The sequence below is a fragment of the Fringilla coelebs genome (assembly GCF_963513975.1).
Source record: "Fringilla coelebs genome assembly, chromosome: 2".
In the NCBI taxonomy this organism is placed as follows: Eukaryota; Metazoa; Chordata; class Aves; order Passeriformes; family Fringillidae; genus Fringilla; species Fringilla coelebs.
The window spans coordinates 62247940-62263765 of NC_140029.1; positions in this window are offsets into that span (position 1 = coordinate 62247940).

The following is a 15826-nucleotide window of genomic DNA, read 5'->3' on the forward strand; positions in this document are numbered from 1 at the left end:
CCGCCGCGCCGACGATGCTGAGGCCGCCTCCTCCCGCTCCACCTCCCTCCCTCTCTCCCGGCCCGCCTACCTTCCCTCCCGAGGCGGGGCCCAAACCAAACGACGCCGAGCAAATCTAAACAACAAAAAAGCTGCTGCCGAGGCGTAGCGGTGGAGCTTTGCGCTTGTCTGGGCTGGAGAAAATGAGGCTGAGGGCCGGCGACCTCGTTGCTCTTTGCAGTTTCCTTAGGAGAGCGAGGGGTTGAGCTCTTCTCGCTCAGCGACAGGACGCCTGGGAATGGTTCAAAGCTGCTCCTTAAGTTTACACTGGACACTGGGGAGCGTTTCTTTGCCGAGAGGAATGGCGATCCTGAAGGTGGTCAATGCCCCAAGGCTGTCCTTGTTTGAGAAGCATTCGGACAACGACCTTATCAATATGGTTTAACTTGGTCAGCACTCAGTTACCCAGGAAGTTGGACCAGGTGATCACCGTAGTACCACACAACCAAACAAACCCAAGAGGAGTCAACTGGGAATGAATGGAGGGTGTTCTCTCGGTCGGTGTGAGCTGGGGTGGAGTACAGTGAAGCTTCCAGGCAACGTATGGAGACACAACTCGAGAATCAGCTGTATCCGAGGACTTGCTAACTGGCTGATTTGAAGTGCCAAGTCCATTCTCACTGAGCTTTTGGAAAAGAATTGAGCCATCTGCCAGGCTGATCTACGAGTCAGCTGCCCTAGCAGGCTCAAAACTAGCAAGCTGTAGATCCTAGTAGCCAGTCTGAGCTAAAAATAGAGTGAAGGAATGCTGAGCTGTATTTGTGAGGCTAAAAAATTGCTGATTGTTCATAAAAAGCAAAAAATATGTGCAGGAACTTGGGAAATCGCAAATCATGAGGAAGTGGGAAGGAGATAGAGTCCAGATGGTACCATGCAGAAATAAGTAGAAGCAGTAAATAGAATGCAAAACAAAGCTGCAGCTGAAAATGTGGCTTTCAGATGTTCTGGAGTAATTGTCTCCTTTTTAAGCACAAATTATGACTTAGCCAGTAAACAGGAGAGTGGAAATAGACTGTGGAAACTTAGGAGGAGCTGCTGGCCACGCTGCACATTTACCTGAATTTAGGCTGGGTGGGGCTGTAAGCAACACTGATCTCATCAAAGATGTCCCTGCTTATCCCAGGGGGGTTTGACTAGATATCCTTTAAATGTCCCTTCTAACACAAACTATTCTATGATTCTGTGTTATCCCATGGCGTGAGTTTCAAAGTCCCAGATACAGAATGGTAATTTCACATTATTATTCGTAAAAATAAATTCTACTTTTGAGACATATTAGTGTCAGGAAGGGCAGTTAGTAAAATGGAAGGTAGTTCTTACTAAAGCCTGGCAAAAGATGTGCTAGAGAATTTGTGTTTTATAAAGTTTTCTGAAATGTTTACAGGAAAATAATTATACAAATGAAAAACACTAAGTATGTCTGAAAGCAACCCAACACCAAAAAAAAAAAAATTGTGGTAGTATTTTCATGTCCATTAGTACTTTTTTTCCCTTCCTTCTACACTCCTTGTACATATATGTGTGTGTGTGTGTATTGCCAGGAACCTTTGTATTGTATCAGGCTCTTTGCTCAGGATATGAATAAAAGCACTTTTTGCAGATGTCACCAATAGAAATATTGGAAAACTGGACACAAGGAAAAAGGGGAAGAAAATGTCAGACTGTTTTTAAAGTTGATTAGGTGGAAACTCAACAAAGCTAGGACGCACCAAGCTGGCATCTCACCCCTAGAAATGTATCACCCACAGTGGCTTAGGAAGAGGCAAACCCAATTTATTTTGTCAGGTGTATCTGCTAAAACAAAAAGCATCAGCAAAAATGTGTCCCAAACCTTACAGCAGAATGTAAAAACCTAGAGGCTGGGAGCAGAGACAGCAGATTAAAAGCCCATCAATGGGCTTCTGTAGAGGAACCTTCCTACTTTCCATATCTTGGGCATGGAAGTACATGTCCTGCAAACTTCAGGGTATAGACCACGGAGATCTTTGAGGTACAAAAGGATACTGGGGAGAACTAAAGCGGATTTACTGGGTGTCTCTAATATAGTTTATTTATTTTATGTTGAAGTCATTGTTCCCAACAGGGACCCAAGAGAGTCCTGACTCTGTAATGTTTGCATCAAACTGCCTGAAAGTAATCAAGAAGAGCAGGATTTTTAATCACACCTAAAATAGCTCAAAGCTCAATAGCTCAATTATTTGGAAGACTTTAACAGAGAAGCCCCAAAGGCTTTAATTTTTTTGTTTGTTTCTTTGTTTTTAATTTTAAGGATAATATTACAGAATGACCCAACTCTACCTTTTGAAAAGACTCAATATTCCTAATTCTCTGTAAAAGAGCTACCAGGAATAGCTTTAAAGTTAAACATGTAAGCAATATAAAAGGAGGAAGTGTACAAGTAATTGCATGTAAAACCAAAATAATTACAAGGATAGGAGAACTATTCCAAGCCAAATGTACATCCAGGAAATTGGTGGTCAGCTGACCTTCTAAGGAATTCCAAACATGCTGATTTACAGGGATCCACTCAAAATACAAAATATGTCTGAGGGTGTTGGTCCCCTGGCAGAGGATGACAGCTTGAGACAGTGTCCTCAGCTTCCCACCCAGTGTGGCCATGCTGCTCCTGAGTGAGCTACCAGAGCCTCGGCATGCTGGTAGACCTTGCAGTGCTCCATCAGAGCAAATGCACATCCTGCTTTCTTCCTTTTCTTTTTTTTTTTTTTTTCCTGGCAGATACTTAGTTACAAATATGTAGTCAATTCTAACGCGGCCAAAGACCATCATTTCTGTGGCAATGTCGTTTAATCCCAGTAGCTGAATAGAGGTTGATGAGTGGCTCTGCCACCCAAGTCAGAAGGTCAAGGAGACCAAAGGCACTGCAGTCATTCCTGTTCAGAAATTCTGACTCTGCACTACTGGTACTGTGCAACTGTCATAATTGACACATATTCATATTTTAGATGAGTTTAAGCCTTTTTAAAAACCCTGTAATGAGCTAAATTATCCTCAGTAGAAGACAGAGTCAAGTGTCCTTCTATTCATCCTTTTAAACATTGAAAATGGAGCAGAGAAAAGGATAGAGTGGAGCTGCTTTCAGCAGGAGTAGAGCTGGATTCTGAAGGTTGAGGAAAGAGAAAAGGGAAAGACCTTGCAGTTTTCCATTAAAATCAGTCTGTAAAGGCTTTCCAGTATTGATCATTTCAAGGCATATGGGAAAACTTGGCATTTTGGGAAAAGGCTAATCCTTACAGCTATGAACTGAATATCAGAAACAGTTAAAAAAACATCACTTTTGGATGTTTTTAATAGTAAACTCTGCACCAGTACAACTGCTGAGGCAAGGATTATACAGGGTATTTAAAGTCAAAAATATACCATATGTAGATTCATATTTCAGTAAGTTCTGGTTTTAACCTCTTGTTTAGCTGAGGATGCGACTATTCCTCATGAGTACAACTTTAAAAAACACTCACTAATGTAGAAAAAACCCTCACTGATGTACAACTTGCATAGAAATTTCTGAAGTGAAGTGTGTTTGGAAGAATCCTGGAGAAAAAGGGAGAAGAGTGAATCACAGAGAAGTTAAAGACAGAGGAAATAGAGACATTTAAGAGCTATCTCTCTGTTGTGCTGAGTTTACTCGAGGTGGAGAGTCAAACTCACACAATGCTTACCAATGTGATGGGGTTTTTTGACATAAATGCGTGACAGAGAGAACAGATACTGTTGAGGTGCATCATACTTCTCCATATCCCATATGAGTAGAGACAACAGATATTTTCTAGGATAGCAAAAGTGGCTTAAGTAGTTCTTGTCCTTGCTGCCAGGTGTCTTGTCTCATAGCTCTGTGTTCCCACATCTAGTCTGCTCCTTCAGTTGCCAGTGCCACAGTAATTCAGACTATACATTACAAGGAAGAAAACTAACAGGAATTACAGCTTATTATTAAATTTAATTATTTCGCAATCCAATGTACAGCAAGCTGATACAGGACTGATACAGATGAGAAAGCATGTATATGAGAAGAAATCACAGATGAGGGCAAAATATGGGGCTGACTGCTTGTTAAACCAGTTTTTTTTTCATAATATAAAATGGATCAAGGAGCTACATCTATATCTCTAGACCAGTCACCTGTAAAGAGATGGTTTTTCCTCTTGCATTTTGCTCATCACAGATGCTGAGTGGTTTACTACAAGGAAAGAATTGGTTCTCCTCACAAAACTTCAGTAGCAAGTTGTTTCACCTGCATTAAATAATTCAGAAAAGCTTCCAAAATAAAATGCTGAGAACCATAGTTGCAAAGAGGAAAGGTGAAAGATCAAGCAGAATTAGACACTGAAAGTCACTGAAGTAGGCATGCCCAATAGGCACAGTTTCTTTTCCTCCAGTCTTTGCTGGGAAAACTATGTGAATCAAATGAAAATGTGAAGTTGACGCACCAAATTTACATTGAGGTCTCTCTTTCATTTAAACAGAGCAAAAGCATGGCCATGGCTCTTTTTGATTCAAATGTTTAGCACAGACAAGTGATAGATGTTTCATTCACAGAATCACAAGTTTGACTTCTGATGTCTGAGCTGTGTAACCACTGTAATGGAGAGCTGCACGATGAGGAAATGATGCTTGGTCTGTTCTGGTGAGATGCAGTTGCCAGACTGTGTGCTGGAAGAACTGAGTATTTTCACAGGATGTCTTACCCCATAAATGTAAGATGGCCCATTTGTCAGAGACAGACCCTCAAAAGCTTTCATATTGTAATGCTGAAGAGCATGCTGTAGGGTCTTCTCATGCCACTTCCTTAGCCTGCAGGGCTGCTGCTTAGATCGATTTCTGAGATAAGTCTTGGTAACATTTGCTCTTTGTTGGAAAAATGAAGTGTAGGAAAACACCATGGAAAAAAATGACTGCTGAGTGATTGAGCAGCAGAACCATGACAAATTATATTAGACTGCATAATATTTTCAGTTGCTTCAAGATATTTTGCTCTTGCCTCTGTCATCAAACTTCTAAGTAATTATCTACAAAAAAAGTGCACAAAATGTGCACCAGTTCAACAAAAATGTTCTTTTTTCCCTCCAAGCACTCTGTGTTCACAAATGATGGCAACATACTTAGAGTGGGTATATTTCATCACCACTGTTGATGGAAATGCAGATATTTGCAGTTCAGCATCTTTGAAGCAGATGACTACTCATTCACTTACTTCTGCCTTCCAGTTTTAAACAGGAGTTCTGCTATTTAGACCTCCCATGTCCTTTCAACTGTAAAATGAACCAATCCATGTGCAAGGTTATTTTATGAACTTCTGCTTTTCAGTATTTGCCACACTAAATTGTTTTAAATAAACAAATCTTGCAAAAGCAGTTCAACTTTCTCTCCAGGACAGTCAAGCATTTGTTTAATTAGACTGATTTACAAACAGGTGTGGTGTTTGTATTGCAGGCAGAGCCAGAAGTGCCATTTTTGAAACAGCATTATGCTCACAGATTTCCCTGGAAATCATGAGGAGTATAAAGAGGCACAGCTCTCCACCCAGACAAACACACTGGGAGCAGTCCAGCTGAAGGCTCCTTCCTGGAGAAGTTTCCTTGTTGTGATAGAATCTCATTTATATAATGGACATTTTCTGCTCACATACTATTCTGGTGATAGAGAGAATACGGAAATGCCATGATGCTCTTTCAGGGTAGGAAACTTTTGAACTATCAAGTGGTTACAAGTGAGAAGTAATGCCTGCAGTGAGAAGTAATGTCTTTTATTAGACCAGATGATGCAGTGGTGAAGAACAGGCTGGCTTTCATGAACACAAAAAGCCCTTCATCTTATTGAGGGTGGAGGCCCAGTTCATGGAGCCTGAACAATGGAACCATCCAAGGCCATGGTCCCACAGGATGAAAGGCTGGGTCCTAGGGCACCAAGTACAGGATCAAAACCACTGCAGCTACTTGACACACAATCATACAAACTCATAATGCCAGCTGAAGTGTAATACATGTTTTGCAGAGATAATTTTGTCCAAGCATATTTTACAGTAAATCAGGTATCATCTGCCAGAGCCCAGTGACCATAGCATGGTTGTAAACACTATGTCCTGTGCTTTAACATGACAGAAGTGGTATTGTTGGCTGGCACTTTGTATGGATGAAATTTATACTCTTATGTGATGTTGTAGCACAGATCTAGTATCAATGAGTGAAAAAAGAAACCAGTCTAAACCAAAAGTGCTTGTTTTAAATTACTTTGTATTTATGAAAGGTTTTCTGTTGTAAACACATGATCATATCCACACACTGAACTCCTTTGATACTTCTTGATGAAGTGCTGGTTTAAAAAAAATCAGTAAAATGCTTAAACTTTGTAGTTCTAACTAGTCATGGAAAAACAGTCTTTTGACCATCACTAAATTTAGTAATGATGGAGAAAATTAGGTTTTTATGTGAGACAAAAGAAACGAATTTAGTGAAGTTTGTATCTTACACTGATACTTTCCTACACATGAAAATACATCAGAACATTCAAACAGGCCTAAAATATATTTTTCAAATATGGGGGAGTGGTGTGCAGTAGAAAAGTATTGTTACAGAACTAAATTCCTACCACACAGACACTTTAATATGATCTAGGATAATGGATATGTGTCTGTCTGCCATGAATCACTATGAAATGCTGCTGGAGGAAGAGTAGAAAAAAAATCCAGATTTGTCAAGAATTTCAGAATTCCAAAAGGATTGTCTCAAAGATAAACTGTATGAATACACTGGCATTAAAGTTTTTCAGCCTTACTTCCACTCCAGTCTGTATTTTTGCCAGTGGGACAAGGGTAGAATTTGCTAGTTCCCTTCACAGGGAGAAACTACTCCACCATGTTGTTTTGATCACAGGGATTCATTAATAATTGGTCACTAATTTATTATTGTCACATAATCACATCGTGGTCAGTGTGCTACACGTATGAAATCTGTACCAGCACTACAACAGATAAATCAGAGTGCTAACCAACATTGACAAATGCTTGAACACCCTTCTATGAGAACTCCCCAGAATTTCAACCCCCTCCCAGGTGCTACAGAGCTGCAGGCACCCATAAATCACATACCTCATGGCATGATACCTTGTGTTGACAGGCCAGGTTTCTCTTCCCTCATTGTGAAGTTTCATGCTTTGTTTAGACTTCTCTTGAAGCTGAGGGGTTTTTTTTTTGTTGTTGTTTTACTTGAGAAGTCTCTTGGTAATTTCCTGGTTACTATTTAATCCAGCTGATGGCCATCTCCTAAGCAAACCTCATTATTGTTATTCTCCTCTTTAGCATGACTTGCTCTGGGGCAAATGCCTTTGCAGGTGTATTTGGGGATTCTGTTCATTCACACTTTTCTCAGCTGCATGTTGTCATATCAGAAGCTGTTACCCACCCCATGGCACCGAGGTGGGGGCCCTGCACATTGACTGCATCTCCCAGGTGAGGAGCCACATGTTTCACACCTCCCTCCCCACCTCTGAGCCAGTCGTCCTCAGCCAGGCTGGCAATTGTACACATTTAGGATGTGATTCAGTTCCTCCTAAGAGGAAACAGCCAGAAGAGATCAGAAACCTGCCCTGTAGGCACCTAAACAAGGGTCCCAACTCCAGACTTCAAAGAATGTATACTATGTTTTAAACATTTTACTAATTGTGAAACTAGAAGTCAGGCTGGCCTGGCTTGTCATGCACAGATGAAGCTAATTGCAAGCCACATGTGAGGTACATAATTTATGCAGTTTCTCCCTTACTAAGATATATACTGAGAACTCCCCTTCCTGAAATCTTTTACATGGTGACCTAACTTCACTGAGTTTGGTTACAGCTCTGATTTCCCCCAACTTTTTTTTGTGTGGACCAAGGACTTGTGTAACAGCTATGAGGGATTTGGGGTTTGGCCTGGAGTGTCCTGCACAAGGGCGAGTCTGTGCCAAGGGTTTGTTAGCCAGCGCTCGTTTGCGCACTATTGTGGCTCCCTTTATTTCTTTTGCAGCACATACAGCGGCAGACCCTGGTTTCACATTTGGTGATAGTGCTGCCTAAGATGCTTAATGGGCTTGGTTCCTACTGCTCTGCTCATGGCTTCTTGTTCCCGTTGCCCCCCTGAACCACCCTTGCAGCAGCTTGCACAGTGAGGTTGTGAACCAAGGGGTGGAATGGGGACAGCTTGTGGTGGTTCAGAAAAAAACAGGTTGTTTTCCAGCCAGATCAGTTTAACTTGCAGCTGCATACACACACACAGCTGATTTGGCGCAGTAAGGGGGTAACACAGGCCTGAGAATTTGCAAGGGGAATGGGAGCTCCATGGGGCACTATTGCCATTCAAAACAATGCCTGTGTAACCATGTCCTCTGAGGACATAAATTAACTCAAATGAATGAGAAGATCTTGCTAGGGGTATCTCTGAGGTGCTGTATACCTGTTATTGAAGCTCTAGCCATGCCTGCAGGATGAACTGCAGGATATTTTTCAACTGCCCAAGATTTGGAAGAGATGCTGGAGAGATCTGGCCCTGCACTTCTCTTGAGCTTCTTGTTCCCACTGCTCTCAGTAGGAGCTGAGATTTTGCAGTACTTCGTGGATGTGAGTGTCTTCTCAGGGCTCAGATACTAAAGTCAATCTTGGCAGGGCATTGCCACCAGGTAGCATGTTGCAAACCTTGTTCGTGTACTCTGGAAAAGAAAAGATGTAGTGGGGCATAGCAAACAGCCTTTGCAGCAGCTACACTTGTGTTAAGAATTGCAGTGTCTGAGCTCTTGTTGCTTAACTGCTTCTTCCAAGACATAGTTTATAACTGTCACATTAGTGTTTACTCGTGTTTAACCCCATTAGATCCATTGGAAAGCTGAGCTGTAACTTAAAATTGCCACATTCCCTGTAAAAATTACATCACTCTGTGTTTGTGTATCACTAACACTTTCTTTTAAATTCAAAGCTAAATGTGACTAGACAAATATTTACCAGCAGTACACTTCTGCTTTACTTCCTTAAATATGTATATCATCTGCCCTTAAACATAGACATAATTTTGTTGCTAATTTGAGCAGGTCAGAGTGATTTTCCATATGTATTATTTTGTCTCAGGAGAGTCCTCTGTTGAAACAAAAACATTTCCATGGCACTTTTGCTAACAAAATAGCTGTTTTTTGTTGAAGGAAAAGGAATGACAGGGAATACCAAAATTTTAATTTCATATTATTAAGAGAGTAATTAGGTGCACTGTACATAGTAACACACCGAGTTATTTTTTTCTTTTACTGCATAAATGAGAATATCAGCTGTTTCTAATATCAATGCTTTAGGCTACATTACGTCTCCAAGATATTAAAACCAGATGGCTTTCAGGTCAGGTTTGCAGCTGAAAAATTTTGCTGAAATGTTACTGAAAAAAATTTCCTATTGTGTGTGCAGCTTATACCAACTAAATAAAATCCTAGCACACACCACCTATTTTGAACCCTAAAAATTAAAGAACTGTTTTCCTACTGACCTAGAACAAACTCAATTGAAGAACTTAAGAAATAAGGTTTCAGACTAGCCCCTCCTAGTGTGTCTTTTCATAGTGTGTTAAATGGTGTGAGTCTTGTTAGACACCACTGTTATATCTCCCACCATTCTCCATGACTGCTTTGAGGCACTTTACTGGGCAGCTTTTCAAAACTACCAGCAGAAACCTGTGCTAGCAGGACTTCAGCTGGCAAAATCCTTTAGTCCAGATAAAATCTACAGTGCCTTTAAGATGTAGGGCAACTGGTTATGAGAAAGGCAGTTTCTTCTTTCACAACACAGAAAAGAGAATCTAGGTGTCTGCTTAGTTATTTGTCAATTAGACACCAATTTGTAAATCCACAGTGGGCGGTGTGTGGCAGAATTTGGAAGAATAAAATACTGGGTGTGCCCAGGTTGCCAGAGGAGTTTGAGTTTGAAGTTATTTTCAAGTACAGACTTGTTACTGAGCTTCCTTGTGTGCACAGAGTTTATCCTGGCTCTGGAGTCTGCTGAAAACAGAATTTAAATGAATCCAAACTCTCATTAATAATATCTATGCAAATGGCTGAAAGACAAACCAAATCATCTTTTAATTTCACAGCACTCAGCAGTCCGACTTGGGATGAGTTTCATGTTATGTGGGCTGGGCAACATGTGCAAAAAAAAAGGTTAAGGAGCAGCTGATACTTATTTAAAATATGTGTCTTGCAGTCTGGGTTTCTCCTTAGTTACACCAGCTCGACTCATGTGCAGGTTCACTGAGAAAAGCTGACCTGTAGTGATTGTAACACTACAAAACTACATGGGGAAAAAAGCTTTGTGAAGGAGGTCTTCAGGTTGTGTTTTTTTAAGAACATTTATCATGTAGAGTGTGTGAATTATGTTGGAACTTCAGCTACTGGTAGCATTTCATAGAATAACAGAATGGTTGAGGTCAGAACCTTTAAAGGTCATCTAGTCTAACCCCCTTAACATGAGCAGGGACATTTTTCAACAGATTACGTTGCTCAGAGCCCCCCCATTCAATTTGATCTTGAACACTGAGATGAGGCATTCGCAGCTTTTCTGGGCAATTTGTGCCAGTGCCTCAACACTCTCAAATTAAAGAATTTCTTCTTAATACCTAATTTAAACCTGCCCTCTTTCCGTTTGAAGCCATTCCCCCTTGTCTGATCACTGCATAGTATTGTAAAAAGTCCCTCATTAGCTCTCCTATAGCCCCCTTTAGGTGCTGGAAGGTGCTCTAAGGTCTTCCCCGCACCTTCTCTTCTCCAGGCTGAACAACCACAATTCTCTCAGCCTGTCTTCATAGGAGAGGTTCTCCAGCCCTTTAACTTCCTCTGGGTCCCTCCTCTGGACCCACTGTAACCAGTCCATGTCTTTCTTGTTCCGAGGACCCCAGAGCTGGATGCAGCACTCCAGATGATGTCTCACCAGAGTGTAGAAGAGGGGCTGAATCCCCTCCTTTGCCCTTGCTGACCACGCTGCTTTTGTTGCAGCCCAGGATACAGATGGCTTTCTGGGCTGTGAGTGCAAATTGCCGAGTCATGCCCAGTTTTTCATCTGCCAGCTGCTTCAAGCCCTTTTCCTCAGGGCTGCTCTCAATCCATCCATCCCTCAGGCCCTGTTGGTAGTAGAGCTTGCCCTGACCAAGCGCTTAGACCTTGCACAAGTGCCTTGCACTTGGCACTAGATAATGGGAATTATTTACAGGAAGGGAGAGGAACGGCACCACCTCACTCTGCAGGGTGTGGTTATATTTGACACCTAACAATATATGATAATAATAAAATGATCTGTTATCAGCTACTAAGAACTTCACATTTTGGAAGTGGCAAGAATGAAGGGAGGGGCAACTTTTCTGGACTATTGGTAGGACTGGCATTAGCTGTATGAAAACAGACAAACTGGTGCATTTGCAGTCTTTTATCAGCTCTCAGAAATCTACTGCAACCAACTTACTGAATACAGTGGGTGGGCTTGTGTCAGTACCTGAAGCCTTTGAACAAATTCCCTGCTAATTGACACCTGGGTAAGACTATTTGAAAGAATGACTTTCATTTCACTGCCCATCCAAGCAGCTGAAAACCCACACCTTTTTTGCCCAATTAATAAGTGTTACTAATTCAAGGATTTTTGTTTCCTTTTGTTTTGGTTTTTTGTTTTGTTTTTGTTTTTTTGTTTGGTTGGTTGTTTTTTTTTTTTTTTTTTTTTTTTTTTTTTTTTGGTGTGTGTGGGTTTTTTTTCTCCTCCTGGGATTTGAAGAAAACTAACTTTCAGCTTCAGGGAAGCAAAGAGGTAGGCTCTCAGAAAGGGGCTGACTGAGGTTCTGAGTGAGAAGACAGCAGGTTTGGTGGGTGCAGTTGCTTCCTCCTTGTGAGAGATGTCACACACTTTGTGATTAGTGTCTTCAGCATCAGGGTTTGGGTTGCTGTGACCTGCATGTGCTCAGTCTCCTTCTGAATAAAGATGTAACGTGAAACAAGAAATTCATTGGAAACCCCAAAACCCAACAATTTGAGTGTGTGGCTTTGCTGTCAGGGCCTTCACACAAAGGAGGCGATATTGGGAGGCAGACCTTGCTTTGAACGTACACAACGTAAACTACTCTTGCCAAGAAATGCTCTGTCAGTGATGCACTGACCTCTGCTGCATTAATGACTGAACAGGGAAGAGACAGCAGACATCCTTGATTACCTGAGGGGGTATTAATCTGGCAGTGAAGGCTCAAACCTTAGCAATGAATGTGGTGGAATCCAGTGGTAGAACCTGTTTGGTTATATCCTTCTGTTCTTCTTCTTTATAATGCTGACCTGTTAGGACAGCTGTGTCTTTCTCTGCATTACATCTTTCTCTCTCTGTCTTTTTCCAGTTCTAGGTTTTTGGGTTCTTTTCCTGATATTGTCTGCAGTGCTTTTGAACTGTTCTGATGTGCAGGCATCCTACACTTTTTTCAAAGGAGGAGTACATTTGTATGGTGAATGGAAACCTGCTGTCCATATCCTTGCTTTTCTTAGTTACCTTTCAAGGCTAAAATAGTCCACAGACTCCTCACAGAAAATCAGTGAGCTACTTTGAATGCTGGGATCTTAATATTCATAAATGAGACTAAAGACTTGACTTAGCTGTAAAGAGAGAAGTTACTTAGTTTCGTTATGACTATTGAAGTCCTTCAAGCTGGACGAAGCCCTGGCGGTTGAGTGGTAGTAAATTTTCAGTATGGAAGGGTTATTTCAAATGGAAAATATAGATATCTTTTTTGCAAACTCATAGACTTCAAGCCAAGGCATGATTCTGCTCTGAATGAAATCAGTGGAATTTTTTGTTTCTCTAATTAAATGCCACAAGTAAATGCGGGGTTTGTTCTTGATCTTCAGGCAGTGTTTGTTACATCCTCTTTTGGCTATTTCCTTTTCCACTCACTTTCTATTCTCTATTTAAATGATTCATATTTGTTTTCTTTCTTTCCTTTCCTTGATATTCTGATTCCTTTTTATAAAAGCTAATGACATGTGGGAGCATACAGAAGAATCACGTCACTCTGCCTTCATGGCATTTAAGCCCTGGGTTAGCAATCTGGCTGTGCTGAATGAAATAATGCTCTGTAGGACGCTGCTGAGGCCGGCATTGTGAGGTGGTTTGGTGACCCCACTCTTGGCCATGGCTTCCTGTTATTTTGGTACTTCTCCAGTGGTGAGGCAGCCACAACAGACCAAGACTTTGGGAAATGAAGCTGGCGTATATTGAGATAAAAGAGACCAACTTTGTGGCTGCTTTGCCTGTGAAAATGTCACCTCATATTCTGTGGAAAACCCCCGCTTATATGGCCACCTCAGGCCACCTCGAGACCTGCCCATGTCTCCCTGTCAGCTGATGGCCAAACACAGAAAGGCTCACTGGCTCCATGGGAACAAAATCCATGCTGCAGTACTGAATGGTTCACATTGTCAGCTGAGATCCTGAATGAAGCAAATCACCTGGAATAATTAGTGACAGAGGCACTGGCAGCAACGTGGGCTTCTTCCCATGGAGGTAAATGAGTGCAGAGCCCCCTCATCCATTCTCAGCATTGCTTAGCAGCACTGAGATCCCTGTTAAAAGCTGAGAAAGAATGCGCTAGATTTAAGGGGCTGATAATTAAGGCATTTTAGGCATTTATTGCAATGAAAGGAGGAATTAATCTTAGGATATGAAACTGAACTAGTTACCTATTTAAAATAGGATTTCCAATTACCACTTTCCCAGAAAAAAAGGTAATTACCTCCTCAAAAAGCTTTCTGTTCTGTTTTTGACAAGACCCAATTTGTATGGGTCAATTGACTTAGGTGATCTAATAGATCTATTCAGTAAAATGCACTGGGATCCTGAGAGCAGAAAGTGTGCCAGTGTTACTGATTTTATTTATAAGAAGTACTAACCTAATCAGAAAGCTCACAAAGGGAGCATTGTGCAAGGATTTACCTGTAGTTGCAAATAAGCTGGTTGTAGCTGCAGAATGTTTGATGTTCCTAGGATTAGTGTGAGGTAATTGCTCCCTATAAAAAAACCCAAAACCCTAAACATAAAAACAACATGCACAAGAGCATTATCAAAATATCACTGAGGTTTTCTTTAAGGTTTTTGAGGAGGGGATCACATTTGCTTTTGACAAGCTGCTGGGCAGCTCCCAGTGCAATCTAATTAGAAAGAAATGAATTGTCTGGCTCCTAGAAGAAAAAAAGGTGATTAATGCTAAAAGTACAATTTTTGTATGTCATAGAATGCTTCTGCTTTTGTTGTAGTTCCCCAGTTTAATAGGCTGTTTGGAATAACTTCAGTTGGTTGTTGAATGGCAGGGTGTGAGGTATATATTGGTTTATATATATGTATAGTATATAGTGTGTATATATATAGTATAGTATAATAGGTATACTTATAGTATAACAGGCAGCCCAAAGGCTATTTCAGGGTCATCACTGAACAAAACTGAAATCAGACAGCTCAAATTCAGCTGGAGGACAGATGGCAGCTTCTGAGAGGGGAGGGAAGGAAAAGAGGGAGGTGACTATGGTAGCCTCAGATGAGACAAATTTAAGCCATCATAGAACAGTTGCTTTTTATTTCACATTGTGTCTGTTTGCTTTGGTGGGTGCGTGGTTGAGAGTGCATGCTTGTGGGATCTGGCCCCATGTCATGCCTCCACACAGACTTCCCAAAATTGGAGTTTTGAGGTTGAGAAAAGGGAAAAGTCTGTGGAGGAATCCTCACGCAGACAAGCTTGTTTATAGGTCATTAAATAGTAGCAAATACTTTTAATTCCAGCAGCAGACACATTCTGCAAATATGGTAGTTCATAGTATTTTTTTACAGATTCACAGAATATTCTGGGTTGGAAGGGACCCACAACTATAAGTTGTACTACATTTCAGCTTCCATTTTAGGAGGACAACTTTTGTTTTGATAAAAAATACTGGGCTCTGCTTTTTCAAAAATGGACTTTGGCTATTCATTTCCCCTGGAGTGGCTATGAGACCTAGAATCCTGATGGTACCTGTGTCGGTATTATGTAGCCACCTGTGGCTGGTGATTACTCGGATGAACTCGTGTTGGTGGGGTGCTGGAGAATTCAGTTCTGCCTTAGGTTTAGGCCCCATTTGGTTAAAGAAGAATCAGAGGCTGTGCAATGACCTCTGCCAGGACAAACCTGGCTAGCACTGCTCTCGGGGGCTTATGGCATCACTGTGTATGGTAGAAATGAGTCTATTTAGGTCAGGGCTTGTCCCTGTACCCAGCACTGGTGATGCCACACCTCAGACCCTGTGTCCAGTTCTGGGCCCCTCACCACAAAGAAGACATTGAGGGGCTGGAGCATGTCCAGAGAAGGGCAGTGGAGCTGGGGAATGGTCTGGAGCACAAGACAAGAAGGAGCTGGGGGTGTTTATGCTGGAGAAAAGGAGGCTCAGGGGGACCTTATTGCTCTCTACAACTGCCTGAGAGGAGGGTCAGCTGCAGGGGCAGGGCGGGGGGGAGTCAGTCTCTTCTCTCGAGCAAGAAGTGATAGGACAAGAGGGCCTCAAGTCACACCAGGGAGGTTTAGATTGGGTATGTGAAGAATGCCAGTCACTTGTTTCTTAAAATTTTAAAAGTTTAATGATAATAAAATGGTTATAAAAATAGCAATACAAATAGAGTAATAATAATTTGGACAATTTGGATTAGGACAATATGAGACAATAAGAACAAAGAGTTACTGATGTCCGGGTGCCTTTTTCTGGGCAACATAAGCCTGAAAAAGGAC